The sequence below is a fragment of the Oreochromis aureus genome, linkage group 5 (assembly GCF_013358895.1).
Source record: "Oreochromis aureus strain Israel breed Guangdong linkage group 5, ZZ_aureus, whole genome shotgun sequence".
NCBI lineage: Eukaryota > Metazoa > Chordata > Actinopteri > Cichliformes > Cichlidae > Oreochromis > Oreochromis aureus.
This window is the reverse complement of record NC_052946.1, coordinates 4018329-4030934: the sequence shown is the minus strand read 5'-3', so window position 1 is coordinate 4030934 and position 12606 is coordinate 4018329.

Below are 12606 nucleotides of genomic sequence, written 5' to 3'. Positions count from 1 at the left end.
TTTGATTCAGCCATGAGGCAGTCTCCAACATCGGCTGCAGACTCACCCACCCCCACTGCTGCTGTTCCACCTCTGACACCTCAGACACTTCACACCTCCTCTATTCACCCTGCTCACCCCTCCCACCCCAACAACAGCATCCAATACACACTCAACACAAGGCTCCAGCCTGTCTCTCTCAACCACCCAGGTTAGGAGGGAACTGAGGAGGATTAAAGCCAAGAAGGCAGCGGGTCCAGATGGCATCAGCTCGAGGGTCGTCAGGTCCTGCGCGGACCAACTGTGTGGGGTGATGGAGCACCTCTTCAACCTAAGCCTGAGGCTGGGACGAGTCCCACAGCTCTGGAAAACCTCCTGTGTTGTACCAGTGCCAAAGACTTCACGGCCCAAGGACCTCAACAGCTACAGGCCGGTGGCTCTGACATCCCACCTGATGAAGACCCTGGAGCGGTTGGTCCTGGCTCAGCTTCGGCACCTGGTGAGCTCATCACTGGACCCACTTCAGTTTGCCTACCAACCTGGCATTGGAGCGGATGATGCCGTAATTCACCTCCTACATCGTTCCCTCGCTCACCTGGAGACCGCTGGGAGCACTGTGAGAATCATGTTCTTTGATTTCTCCAGTGCCTTCAACATCATTCTTCCCTCGGTTCTGAAGGACAAGCTGGAGAACTCTGGAGTGGACCATCACCTCACTACCTGGATTTTGGACTACCTCACCGACCGACCACAGTATGTGAGGACTCAGGGCTGTGTGTCGGACAGGGTCGTCTGCAGTATGGGGGCCCCACAGGGAACGGTTCTGGCTCCGTTCCTCTTCACCATCTACACTGCAGACTTCTCCCACAACTCCACCCAGTGCTTCCTGCAGAAGTTCTCTGATGACTCTGCAATAGTCGGCCTCATCACTGATGGGGACGACAAGGAGTACAGAGGACTGACTCAAGACTTTGTGGACTGGTGCCAGCTGAACTACCTCCAGATCAATGCCAGTAAAACCAAGGAGCTGGTGGTAGACTTCCATAAGCACAAACATCCTCCACTGCAACCACTGAACATCCAAGGTATGGACATTGAGGCTGTGGACAGCTACAGGTACCTTGGTGTTCATCTGAACAACAAACTGGACTGGACTCATAATTCAGACGCCCTCTACAGGAAAGGGCAGAGCAGGCTGTACCTGCTGCGGAGACTCAGGTCGTTTGGAGTGGAGGGCCCACTCCTGAAGACCTTCTATGACTCTGTGGTGGCCTCAGCCATCTTTTATGGTGTGGTCTGCTGAGGCGGCAACATCTCCGCCGGGGACAGGAAGAGACTGAACAGGCTGATCCGCAGGGCCAGCTCTGTTCTAGGATGCCCTCTGGACCCAGTGGAGGTGGTGAGTGACAGGAGAATGGTGGCTAAGCTGTCATCCCTGTTGGACAACATCTCCCACCCCATGCATGAGACTGTGACAGCACTGAGCAGCTCCTTCAGTGGCTGCGGCACCCACGGTGTGGGATGGAGAGATTTCGCAGGTCTTTCCTCCCCACTGCTGTCAGACTCCACAACAAAGACTTTAACTGATCAAACACACACATCCACAAATGTGCAATAACACTAATGTGCAATAATCTTTTCTGGCATCGTTGTATTTTTACTCAATTGTATATAGCATTTGTATTCTATTTTTATCTTCTTGTATATTTTATTTTATTTTATTCTACTGTATATAGTATTTTATTTTATTCTATTCTGTACAGTTGTGTACTGTATTTATTCTTATTTTATTTTATTCTAATTTTTGCTTCATAACTTTTGCACTGTCCACTTCCTGCTGTGACAAAACAAATTTCCCACGTGTGGGACTAATAAAGGTTATCTTATCTTATCTTATCTTATCTTATCTTATCTTATCTTATCTTTGATTCAGTACAGTTGTCCTGTCCCCTTGGCAGAAAACATCCCCAAAGCATAATGTTTCCACCTCCATGTTTGAGGGTGGGGATGGTGTTCTTAGAGTCACAGGCACCATTCTTCCTCCTCCAAACATGGTGAGTTGAGTTGATGCCAAATAGCTCGATTTTGGTCTCATCTGACCACAACACTTTCACCCAGTCCTCCTCTGACTCATTGAGATGTTCAGTGGCAAACTTCAAACAGGCCTGTACATGTGCTTTCTTGAGCAGGGGGACCTTGTAGGCACTGCACGATTTCAGTCCTTCACGGCGTTACCATTTTCTTGGTCCCAGCTGACTTGAGATCATTGATCGTCAGTTCCTCATGAGTAGTTCTGGGATGGTTCCACACCATTCTCATTGTCATTGAAAGGTGAGATCTTGCGTGGAACCACAGACCGCAGGAGATTGGGAGTTATTTTATGGTTCTTCCATTTGCAAATCATCACACCAACTGTTGTCACCTTCTCACCCAGCTGCTTGGTGATGGTCTTGTAGCCCATTCCAGCCATGTGTAGGTCCACAATCTTGTCCCTGACATCACTGGAAAGCTCTTTGGTCTTGGCCATGGTGAAGAGTTTGGAATCTGTATGGACAGAACTTTGTGCCATCAGAAACTGAATTTGAATAAGTTAAATTTGAATTCGAATTGCTCAGATTGAATCTGAATTGTAACTTGAATAAATGCTTTTTAAAACTGAATTTGAATTAGCCTAATTTGAAATTCAATATATTGGTTTGAAAATGATCGTCACTGAATTAAAATTGAATTTTATATTTTGAAAATGAATTCATTTGCTTTGAAACTATATTTTATCCCTTAAAAATGTAGCTCTGGAATAATTTCAGTTCCAATTCTCACCATTCAGTTTCAGTTCTACAATTCAGTTTTTTGAGACTTAAATCTGGTTCTGGTTCCAGAGTAATTGAGCGCAGATTATAGAACTCCGTTTTACCAGCAGACCGAAAGTGTTACAGACAGAAATCTACAGCATCTTGAGCTGGAGCTGGATTAAGACCTCAGAAGTCATGTCGAATGACCAGCGGATAAACTCTCAGGTTGGTAATAAATGTATTACATGTATAAGAACAAGCGTCATGTTAACAAATGATAGCCGTACAGTAACTTTTATGCTTATTGTAGCTGTTAGCTAAAAACGCTAATTTAGTGTAGTTTTCCCTGGATTCAGCTTTGACAAACAAATACGATCAACTGTTTCTAGTAGAATTCCAAAGTTGTCATCTTGTACCCTCTCAGAACCCCATATGCTTGCAGAGACCCCTACAGTAGGGAAACATGCAAATGAATGTCCAAGCTATTGTATTTTAGCTTTATTTATATCTCACACAGCATCCCAACTCTTTAGCTAACTTAATAACTTTAGCTAAAGTGAATAGTTAGTCTAATTCATTAGTGCAGCATTACTGGATCACCTCTGTTTGAAGTGATATGATATGAAATACAACTATCACTGAAACAGCAAACTTTGTAAAAAAAACAAAAACAAAAAAAACAAAATAAAAAAACAACACTTCTCATTCTCTAAACGTTTGGCCACAGCTGTAGATTACACTATCAGTGCTTTTTCACTCTTGTCAGTAATTAAATTTCTAAATTCTCTTTGTGCAGTTGCAGGTAAACAATATCCAATATTTCATCTAAATGACTGCTTTGTCTTTGAAAAGGTGAAGAGCCTGAGGCCGGTGACAGTCCAGTTCTACTCCAAGTACATCCTTACGGTGGCTCACAGGACAAGGCTACATTCCTGTCCTGCCAGAAGAGAAGAGAAACTTCATAGTCTTCATGCAGTTCAACCACACCTGTCATATTCCGTATGACAGGGGTCTCAAACTCCAGTCCTCGAGGGCCGGTGTCATGCAACTTTTCCATGTGTCCCTGGTGCAACACACCTGAATAAAATTAGTAGGTCATTAGCAAGAGTATAGAACTTGACTGCATGCTGAGGTGGCAACCCCTAAAATCTAGGTAAATGTTTGTATTTGGAATAATATACTTCTAAAAATACTTTTATTGCAGCATGTTCATTCACTCATGAGCTGCTGTAACATGAATCAAATGGCTGAATTGCCACCTCAGCATGCAGTCACGTTCTATGGTCTTGTCGCTTCTTCTTCTTTGTGTTTAACGGCGGTTGGCAACCAACGTAAAGGAGCATTACCGCCTCCTACTGTTCCGGAGTATGGGTCAGACAGTGAGCTTACAATCTGTATCCAAACAAACAAACAAACAAACAACAACAAAAAAAAAACAAAAAAAACCTTACACTCTTTCATAAACACCTATAGCCTTCAAAAACACCACCAGTTCCCTCACCTGTGCCTTACTACCCTCCAGCACACTCTTCAGATTAAATTCCCCGATTCCCCGCTCCCTCAATCTATTCTGCAGAACTTTCCTCTCCACATCATAACCCTTGCACCGCAGTATTACATGCTCTACCGTCTCCTCCTCCTCCTGGCACAGTCCACAAAGCCCCGTCTCATGTTCTCCTATCATCTGTAGTGTTTTATTTAATGCACAATGTCCCAGTCTAAGCCTGGTAATGACCACCTCTGCTCTCCTATTACCCCCATACAACCTACACCCTGCCACCTCCTTCTTAAAATGATACAATTGCCTGCCCTTACTCCCAGAATCCCACCGCTCCTGCCACTCCTGAACTACCTGCCTCCAAACAATACCTTTTGCTTCAGATCCGCTGCTTTTAATTTCCATCTCAGTCCTATGTTTAGTCAATGCTCCTTTTGCCAACCTATCCACCTTTTCATTTCCACTGATTCCTACATGAGCTGGCACCCAAAGAAAGTGAATATTGCCACCACAACACCTTATTCTGCTTATAGTCTCCAGAATAGTATACAGCATACCCTGCCTTGTCTTCGAACAAAACGATTGTAGACTTGAAAGAACAGCTGCTGAGTCAGAACATACTACTACCTGCCTGAGCTTTGAACACTCTATCCATTTCAATGCTACCAAAATTGCTACCATTTCAACCGTGTACACTGCCAGTCCATCCGAAGTGCGTCTGTTTATTTCAATATTTTTGGATGGAACTACTATTCCAAACCCTGTAATTCCAGTATCTGGACTTTTAGCACCATCCGTGAACACATGAATATACCCAGGGTATTCATTCGAGCTGAAACAAGATCGACTTTTCCTTTCAATTTCCTCTTCAGATCCAGCAAGTACCAGTCCACAGGAGGGGTCTCCAATAACCATGGAGGAACCACAGGGAACACAACTGCAGGACATATTTTAAGTTCATACACATGACACTCCTTAGCCCACTGATTCCCCACCTTTCCAAAATGATCCTTCTGACTTCTTCCATACTCCCAGCACTCCAAAAGTACCTCCTTTGTAGGATGTGCGTCACCATGACCACCAAGATGAACCCAGTAATTCACAGATACTTGCTTCCTCTTAAGATCCAGGGGCATTTCTCCCATCTCCACCTGTAGGGCACTGACTGGAGACGTTTTAAAAGCTCCACAGCACACTCTAAGGGCTTCCGATTGCAAAACATCCAAACGTCTCAACACAGAACGAGCTGCTGAACCATATGCCACACACCCGTAATCGAAGACAGATCTAATCAATGCCTGGTAAAGTCTTTTCAAAGAACAGCTTGCTCCCCAACCCCTCCCAGCTACACACCTCATAACATTAACAACTTTTTTACATTTGGTTTCAATCCGGTCAATATGCTCCCTCCATGTCAGTCTTGAATCAAACACAACACCTAAGTACTTAAAAGAGCTCACTTTCCCAATTTCCTCGTCATACAGTTTCAATGTTAAAGTCTCACTCACTGTTCTTTTGGTAAAGAACATCATTTTTGTTTTTTCCACCGAAAACCTGAATCCCCAGTCAAATCCCCACTCAACCACCATATTTACAGCCTCCTGAACCTTGCCCACTAGGTGCTCAATATTTCTTCCTTTTTTCCATAACACACCATCATCAGCGCGTTACAGTAACTACGTTATTATTGTGGTAACGAGCACGGTAACTAGTTATTATGCCAAAACCAGGAACGCGTTACTCGTTACTGGGATTTAGATAGGCTCGTTACTCGTTACTTCGTGTGGTGGATATCGCGGAGCTTCCACAGATTCAATAACATTAGCAAGTGGTGGAAGCCAGCAGGTGGATGAAGGAAAAGGGAGGCAAGAGGAGAGACCCGAAGCGGCCGCCGATCCGCGTGTCAGGTGAACTGAACTTCAGGTAAGAAGTTATGACCTGCAGTCTATCTGAGTCAGATATAAACCAAGTTTAGGTGGAGTTTATTTTCGGTATGCTGACATTTTCGTACTGCGTGCTAGCTAGCATGACGGAGTTTCCATACAGCTGGGTGGGTGCTATGTTACTGATGTTGAACTTTATTTTGTTCATACGGTTAATTATTAGAGTTGCCAACCGTCCCGTAAAAACAGAATCGTCTGGTATTCAGAGAAAATATTACGCGTTTCGTACTGAGGTGAAAAGGAACACAGTTTGTCCCGGACTTCAGCTACAATGAAAAAGACACAAAGCTGAAGCTGCACAGCTGCCTCTTCTTCTCTCATTCTCTCCTGTTTCTACTTCAATCACGAAACTGATCAATGATCAGCTGATCGGCTTTTCTCTCTTGTTTATTTATCGCCCACTTTGCGCCAGAAAGAGGAAACCAGCGGATGTCGCGTTAAACAACAGCAGCACGTTTAAGCTTGATCAGCTGTTGTTAGAATTTATTTAATATTAATTTCTAGTATCAGCTGATGTTTGCTGGAGCCACAGCTGTAAAGCTGCTGGTCATGATATCAGTTTGGTTATCTGGTGAGAGGGAAACATGAAGATGAAACCAGGAGATGTCCTTACTGAATCATCAGAGCTGAACAGGTGATGGAGAAACAGGTTTACCTTTTAGGTGACATGAATGAGTTGAAGGGACGTTATGAACTGTTTCTGAGAGACAAATAACACCAGGATCCTTTTCTATGTAGCTGACAGCTGGTAACTGTGCAGGGGCGGGTCTAGCAAAGTGTTGCCAGGGGGGCAGGTAGGGCATTAACAGGAAAGGGGGCACAAGGAAATACTTTTCTTTATTATTCTCATTTAAAATGTCTCGCTTTTAAAAAAAAAATTATCTGAGTCTTACAACAAACAATTGATAGATTGATACATATGTACCATCAGAACAGTGTACATCACTGTCACAACAGTGTTTGTTTTCATTCAAAGGCTTTATGATTTTTCCTATAATGGTGGGCGGTCTCTAGTCAAAATGCCCGGGACGATTTTTTTTTGTCCCAGTCCAGCTCTGTATGCAGCTCATCTGCAGTCTGGTGTTACCTACATCTTCCTATTCAGAAGGCAGAATTTCCAAGTTCTGAGTACAATCAAAAGCACCACGACTGCAGTTTTTGTGTTGGATGTAAAAAGCAGGCTAGAATCATGGCGGCGGTCAACGACGGTCCAGGCATGGGATTTCTCTCGTGGAAATGTGCACATTATTTTTTCCTTTCTGTTGGTAGGTGGCACAGTGCACTTGTGGCAAGTAAGCAAGATAGAAGACTGACAATCTTGCTGGGTATCCAGTTACGGAAGCAACACATTAACAAGAGAATTCTGAGTAAAACCAAAGTTACTTTCCCTAGTAACTAGTTACTTTGAAAGTAACGAGTAACTTGAAGTAACTGAGTTACTTTTTTAGAGAAGTAACTAGTAATGTAACTAAGTTACTAATTTAAAGTAACTTACCCAACACTGTTGTTCTGTCTCTCATAGCTGAGGGTTTGAAGGCATTCATCCTCACTGATCAGACTCGCTGGTCCTGCTGTTCATAAGTGCCTCAGAAACATGCTTTACCATTGGTTTTAATGGATAAGCTTGGTGTTTTGTGCACTCTGAACATGCTGTAATGTGCCTTTTACTCTTAGTGCTTTCAATTCACATGATTTGAGGACTCTTCTATATGCTTCGTCTTGCTAGGCCTTATGCAGTGCTTAATACTGTAGACCACAATATTTTACTACAGAGATGAGAACATGTTATACTAAAGGTACTGCGATGTAGTGTTTTGAATCATATCAAATAGACTCCAATTTGTTTATGTAAATAGTGAGTCTTTTGCACACACCATACCATACCGCACTGCACCATATCTTATAGATCTCATATCACCACATCATCTCAAGTGCACTTCACTCTCACACTGCTAGGTTACTTGTGGCTCGTAGGGTATTTAACAGTAAAATGGAATAGTAAAATCCTCTCTGCTTTTAAGATTAAGCTTAAAACTTTCCTTTTTGATAAAATGTGTATGTAGTTGAGATAAAATGTACTGAGTGAGTCACAGTGAACTTTCTCAAAACTGCATTGTATGCATTTTATTTTTTATTAATTAAATAGAATTTCTGTAATACTAAGGTTCCACATGTCACTGTTGTAGTGGGGCTTAAATTAGTGGGACACCGCTAGTAAGCATGTTGCATGTGTCAGGGTTCCCAAACAGAGTTGCAGGGACTCCACACTGGCAAGGCATATTTTCTGTAGCTCCTCTCCCTGTACTAAATTATAAGTTTAAATTTGGTGTATTTTGCTTTACTAAGTATGAACTCTTAGGACTAATGGTCCTAAAAGTGTTTTTGATTACTCTGAATGAGAAAAATAGTAATTGAAACGACCTTTTATCCATTACACCACCCATTTATGTGTTTTTCACTTGTGCTAAACAGGAATGAAGAGAGGCCTGCTGCTGTTTGTGTCCACTGATTTTGCTGCTGCATTTTGTCTTATCGGTATGTGTAAATGTTACAGTCAGGTATAGATTTTGTTTTATGTCAATAATGGGTTTGTCATCCAAGGCTGTAAGTTAAATAGTGTTTTTTACCCCGCTATTACATCTGATTTTGAAGTGGCTGTTGAGGGAAACCACACCATTATTTTTATATTTTTATGTTTTTTATTTATTGTGGGCCAGAGTTGCATGGACTCCACACTGAGATGAAGAGAAGCCTTCCCATGATGCACTGAGCATGTCTTCTTCAATCACGTTTCGTCACACCTGTCATAGTGTGCTGTGTGGTAGGCAAGGCAGGAATCAAATGCAGGACCTAGAGCCAGAAATTATTAACTGAAAGAGGCAGGTTTATTGCTGTTACTAAATACTCAAAACAAAATGCAAAAATGCTAAAGAAACAAAGGAAAAACTAGAAAATTTGAATTCTACGAGGAGAAAGGAGCTGGAATACGCAACAGAGAACAGAGAGAGATGCAGAGAGATGCAGACAATATACCGGGGAGGACGGTGGACACACCTGGGAAACACAGTTGAACAGAATCAGGCTGACAAAACAGGGGAAGCAAAACTAGACACAGCTCACATGAGACAAGGTACTATTGAAATAAAACAGGAAATAGCAAACACAGAGATCAGGACTGAGATATGTGAACTTAACATGGAATAAACACGCAGAGAAATGACTGGGAAGAAATAAAGGAACTACAAAAAATGATGACTAAACATAATCAAACAAGAAACCATGAACCAGAAATACAGACAATAAAACGTAAAGGCACCAGGAACTAAAAACAAACAGGAGACTATGGAGTTCAAACACAAAAACTCATCTTAACCAAGAATGTGCCCAAAAATCCATACAACAGGATTAATTGAAAACCCCCAAAACTTAAAACTCTGGATAAATGAACCAGGGACCATGACAACACCACGTTGCATTTAATCATTAGTTCTTATTATTATCTCCCTCCCCTCACCCCCAACTGGGCATGACAGATGGCTGAGACTGGTTGTTCTGGAGGTTTCTTCCTGTTAAAATTGAGCTTTTCCTTCCGACTGTCACCAAGTGTTTGAAAGTGTTTGCTTGTCTGATCGTTCTTTTTTTCAACCTGTTACTATAAGATCTATACCTTATAATATGACGTGTCTTGAGATGAATGTTGTTGTGGTTTGGAGCCATACTGAAATGAAATTAAAACTGAATTATTGAGGCGAACAAGAACAGCGGAAACTTTCGAGATCGTTTTATAACCATGCCTTGTTTCTCAACATAATTCAGTCTCGGCAGTCTACACTGAAATCCCTGAACTTCATGGCTTAGGCTTGTCTTGACACTGTGAGTTATGGGGCTTTTTATACAAAATGGCCCTGTGTCTAGTCCATTCATTTTGCCACAGGTGCATTCCAGGTGGCTTAAGTTCTGTTGCATATGTATCTTAAGGAGTATTTAAGGAAACTATATGGAACATCAAAGGGCTGAAAGTAAATGAAACTGTATTTTCAAAAATGAGCAAAAAGGATCTAAAAACATGTTCGTACATGGCTGTAAGGCATTAGTGAATACTCAACTTAACAGAACAGTAATGTTTTACATGTTTCCAATTAAACTTACTTCCTAGAGACATCTAGGAAAATGGTAGAAGGTATGTAATATCTTTTCACACAGACCACCTTACAGTTTTATGTCCATAACATAATGGGTTTGATTTATGTCTCTAGTACAATATCTGTGTGCTAAAGGCTCCAGCTGAAACAACTATACATATTTTTCCTCTTTTGTGACACATACCATACATTTACGTTACGCCACATGCACATTCATGCAGCACTTTTTTTCTGTGCATTTAAACATGTGTGATACTTTCTGTCTTAAAACACAATCTCAGGTTCAGCATCTTGCCTGAGGACACTTGGAGACACAGACCAGAGGAGCTAGGAGTGAACCATAGGCTGCTAACAACAATCCTTTTCACACATAGGATAGGTAATTTTGATGACCTTTTAAAATGATAACATTGATTACATTTAAGTCCCATTTTTGTCATACATGCAAGGCTTGTTACAGCTGTGGTTTCATTAAATTATTAAGGAACTTTTAAATACTGCGTTCACTTGAGTTCTTTCAGGACACAGATTCAGTTCGAATCGGGCACAGAGAGCATGTAGCAAGATTGCTAATCACTCCCAAGCACTCAAATGCTTCCTTAAATATAGCCGCCTCGATAAAACTCACTGTCAGTTAATAAGGTATGTGACAGGACAGTGTATCACTGCTTCCAAGAACTTTCCAAATCAAACTATAATATCACAAACCTCATTGTGCTCTGCAATAATGCTTTTTATGAAGGAATGTGTGCATGAGGGTGTGAGTGCAAGAGAGAGAGGGGAGCTGAGAGGCTACGAGAGGACACGTAGACTTAGATCTTTGAGTATAGTGTGAGTTCAGGCTTTTGATGATTTATTTTTGACCCTGCGTGGATTAGGGAAAACCTGAAATAAATTCAAACTGGTGCACCCAATTGTTGTTTTTTAAAGTCATTAAAGATGCTGTGCAGTCATTCCACCCTAGAAAAAGAACAGCTCAAAAAGCCCGATATGACCATGCCATTTATAAACTTCTAACCAGAACTATATCTCTACTGTATATTATGAAATTAATTAGTCAGAAGAAACGTTATTTTCAGATTTCAGGTGTTCATTTGGTAACTCACAAAGAGACACAACAACTGTGCAATGGTAAGATGCATAAGACCACTACGACTAAATCTATTTAGTCGTAATGTGTTTTCATGTGTCATGTTGAAAACATGTTAGTAGGTCTAACACAGTAGGAATTCTGTTGGAACTTTTTTTTATTTTTAAGAAAGTCAACCAGTATGGTAATTTAGTCATAAGATGATGTTTAAGTACAGGGTGGGCCATTTATATGGATACACCGTAATAAAATGGGAATGGTTGGTGATATTACAGTCCTGTTTGTGGCACATTAGTATATGTGAGGGGGCAAACTCCTCAAGATGGGTGGTGACCATGGTGGCCATTTAGAAGTCGGCCATCTTGGATACAACTTTTGTTTTTTCAATAGGAAGAGGGCCATGTGACACATCAAACTTATTGGTAATGTCACAAGAAAAACAATGGTGTGCTTGGTTTCAACGTAACTTTATTCTTTCATGAGTTATTTACAAGTTTCTCTTTGTTCACAGCCATTGACATGTCGAAGAGGTTAACACGTGAGGAGTGGATCGAAATTTTGTTGATATCTGGTGAACGCAGTAACAGCAGATTTCAATGCAAGACACCCTACGAGACCACCCATCTCCCATGCTACAGTTAGCAAACTGCTTGCTAAGTTTTGTGAAACTGGTTCAGTGTTGGATTTGCCAAAATGTGGATGCAAGAAAACTGTCACTAATGAAGAAACATCAGTGGCTGTTCTAGCTTCATTCAGCAAGAGCCCACAGCGTAGCACTCACCGCATGTCACTGGAGAGTGGCATTAGTCGAACATCCCTTTGGCCGATATTAGCTACTCACAAATGGCACCCTTACAAACTCCAGCTACTGCAGCATCTCAACGAGGATGACCCAGATCGGCGCACAGAATTTGCAGAATGGGCAAAACAAAAATTGGAACAGGACCCTCAGTTCACGCAGAAGATTTTGTTCAGTGATGAGGCAAACTTTTATGTGAATGGTGAAGTTAACAAACAAAACCACCGCTATTGGTCTGACACTAACCCACATTGGATGGATCCTCCAAGACTGTTGGAACAACAAAAGTGATGGTTTGGTGTGGTATATGGGGTACAACGATAGTGGGTCCATTCTTCATCAATGGAAACCTCAAGGCCACTG